Here is a 3534-nt window from a genome sequence, read left to right on the forward strand (position 1 = left end):
CCACATCCCAAAGGTGCTCTATTGGATTGAGATCTGGTGACTGTGGAGGCCATTTGAGTACAGTGAACTCATTGTCATATTCAAGAAACCAGTCTGAGATGATTCGAGCTTTATGACATGGCGCGTTATCCTGCTGGAAGTAGCCATCAGAAGATGGGAACACTGTGGTCATAAAGGGATGGACATGGTCAGCAACAATACTCAGGTAGGCTGTGGCGTTGACACGATGCTCAAATGGTACTAAGGGGCCCAAAGTGTGCCAAGAAAATATCCCCCACACCATTACACCACCACCACCGGCCTGAACCGTTGATACAAGGCAGGATGGCTCCATGCTTTCATGTTGTTGACGCCAAATTCTGACCCTACCATCCGAATGTCGCAGCCGAAATCGAGACTCATCAGACCAGGCAACGTTTTTCCAATCTTCTATTGTCCAATTTTGGTGAGCCTGTGCGAATTGTAGCCCCAGTTTCCTGTTCTTAGCTGACAGGAGTGGCACCCGGTGTGGTCTTCTGCTGCTGTAGCCCATCTGCCTCAAGGTTCGACGTGTTGTGCGTTCAGAGATGCTCTTCTGCATACCTCGGTTGTAATGAGTGGTTATTTGAGTTACTGTTGCCTTTCTATCAGCTCGAACCAGTCTGGCCATTCTCCTCTGACCTCTGGCATCAACAAGGCATTTTCGCCCACAGAACTGCCGCTCACTGGATATTTTCTCTTTTTCGGACCATTCTCTGTGAACCCTAGATATGGTTGTGTGTGAAAATCCCAGTAGATCAGCAGTTTCTGAAATACTCAGACCAGCCCGTCTGGCACCAACAACCAGGCCACGTTCAAAGTCACTTAAATCACCTTTCTTCCCCATTCTGATGCTCGGTTTGAACTGCAGCAGATCGTCTTGACCATGTCTACATGCCTAAATGCATTGAGTTGCTGCCATGTGATTGGCTGATAAGAAATTTGCGTTAACGAGCAGTTGGACAGGTGTGCCTAATAAAGTGGCCGGTGAGTGTATATCGTGACTTTCAAAAATTGCATTGTCTTCTGCGGTAATGCTTGTTGGAAACTGTCTTTTTGCTAGCCCCTTCCCTTTGCCTCCTCCAGTGTGTATGTGTGTGTGTGTGTGTGTGTGTGTGTGTGTGTGGGGCGGGTTGGCGTCAGCTGAACAGCTGTAGAGTCATACCCCTGGAGCTGCTCCTAGAAACTTGAACTGGGCTAATGCTTGAAATTGTATTGTCCTGCTGAAGATGATAGCCCTCACCACTCGGCCACTTTGCCAACACAATACGGTGACGCTTTTAAACGTGCAATAGCTCAACAATTCTACCTTCTGGAAAGACATTAAACTCTCTAACTATACAGTACTCAATATGTTACCCCTGACAAGAGCTACTGTTGAAAGCCCAATGTGTCAGGGTAAGTTCTTCTATAGATTAACCCGTGCCATCTTGGCAGTTTCAGGGGCAGCTAACTCACTCTTGAGGCCACCAGTCTGTCACTATACAAGGCTATTCAATTTCACCACTTTATATTGTCTCAGCAGCATGGATGGCTAATCACATCAAACGCAACACTGCTAGTAGCATGACAGACTAAAATAAAAATTAAGCAGGTGTTTTGTTTTGCTTGATGGATAACCAAAAATATTGACCAAGCAGGAGATGCCGACCTAAATGAGTTTGTAAGAGAGTCGATATGTAGTCTGGAAGACACTAATGTGGTACTCAGTGTCTCTCGTTCTCACATCCCACACTCAATAATTCATTGGCTGTTATCCTCATTAACAAATGACCCTGGAAACTCTCTGTCGTGAATGTGATTTAGTGCTGTGGTTCATTACTTGACTTCCCCAAAACGTTGAATAGCAGCTTTGAAAAAGTGAGATAAGTTACTTTGAACTTGGAAGGATTCCATAATGGAGGAAGGAACTCTTGTTTTCCTTTGCCCCCCCCCTTTCCCGTTTCTTTTTCGTACACCTCATCTTTCTCTCTTGCTTTTCTCTGTATTCGTTATTTCTGTTCTGCCCTTTTCTATTTTTCCCTGCTCCCCTTCCTACCTCTCTGTTCCCGTCACATTTTCTCTCTCTCCTCTATCTCTCTTTCTCCTCATCGGATGTTCGCTAGATGTTCAGTATGCAAAATTCAGGCTGACAGGTGCGCTGTAGAGGACGGTAAGTTTAGTCATGAGTCTACTTGCCCGTCTCACAACCCAACAGGGAACGATCAGGATTTTCGACATTATCTCTCCATGTGTTGCAGGGATAACACTCCATTAGCAACCATAGAACCAAGCAGTCTTCTGTTGTGTCTCTGAAACGCTGCCAAAATTGTGCTGGAAAAAAAGTGTCCATTGGTGATGTCACTGGCTGACAATCTGGATCGCCTTCTTTACGTGGCATTTGGCAGCATCACTTGTGTATATAGCGTTGCTGTTCACATTTTCTTATAAAGTGTAACTCATTTGTAGCTTCCAATTCTGGTGTGGGAAGATGGCGGCGCGAACTTACATTTGCAGTGGCCTCACCCAGTACCATCCATGCAGTGTCTTTGTCCATGTCTGCATCTAAGTTCTTGTCTTCCTTTGATGGCTGGGAGAGCTGGCGCTGAATTGGCTGGGAGAGCTTGGTCTGCTGCGCCCGATGGGCCCAGGGACCATGGCCCTGCCTGGAGCTGTGCCCGGGGAGGAAACACCGAGGGCAGTCTGACAGGACACGGAAGTGGGGCAGGCTGAGCTAACTGCTAGCCCATGCAGACCGGCAGTTCAGATAACACCGAGGGCAGTCTGGCAGCAGCCTTGCTTAGCCTTGGCTGTGTTTTTGGTGTTGTCGTGTGGAGTGCGGGGAGGTGTCAAAGGTGTCTGGCTGGGAGAGCTGGCGTTGGATCGGCTGGGGGAGCCTGGTCTGCTGCATCCTGTGGGCCCAGGGACCACAGCCCTGCCTGGAGCTGCACCCAAGGAGGAAACACTGAGGGCAGTCTGACAGGACGCAGAAGAGGGGCAGGCTAAGCTAACTGCTAGCCCATGCAGACTGGCAGTTCCAACAGTCATCCTGGCATTCACTCTCTTGGACAGTGATTTTTTTTTTCTTTATATGTTGGATAAATGTGTTTTTGTAGTTTTTTTTTTTTGTAGTTTGGGTATATGTAGGTCACATGTAAGACATGTAAGTCAGTTAAGACATGTAGGTCAGGCCGTGCTAAATTGTCCCTAGGTACGTGTGTGTGTGTGCATGTGTGTGTGTGTGTGTGGGCCCTGTGTTGGACTGGCGGCCTGTCCAGGATGTCTCCCCGCCTGCCACCCAATGACTGCTGGGTTAGGCTCCAGCATCCCCACAACCCTGAGTAAGGATAAGTGGTTTAGATAATAGATGGATGGATATGTGTTCTTGTAGTTTGGATATGTGGTTTTGTCTTTGTGTTGCACTGCTGTGGGCTGGGGGAAATTATATTTCATTTTAGTTCATGTGCCCAGGTGCATGGAATGAAATGATAAACAAATGTTCCTGATTTGGTTGTGGCCAAAGAAAACCAGGAAGTA

The sequence above is a fragment of the Lampris incognitus genome, chromosome 14 (assembly GCF_029633865.1).
Source record: "Lampris incognitus isolate fLamInc1 chromosome 14, fLamInc1.hap2, whole genome shotgun sequence".
NCBI classification, from domain to species: Eukaryota; Metazoa; Chordata; class Actinopteri; order Lampriformes; family Lampridae; genus Lampris; species Lampris incognitus.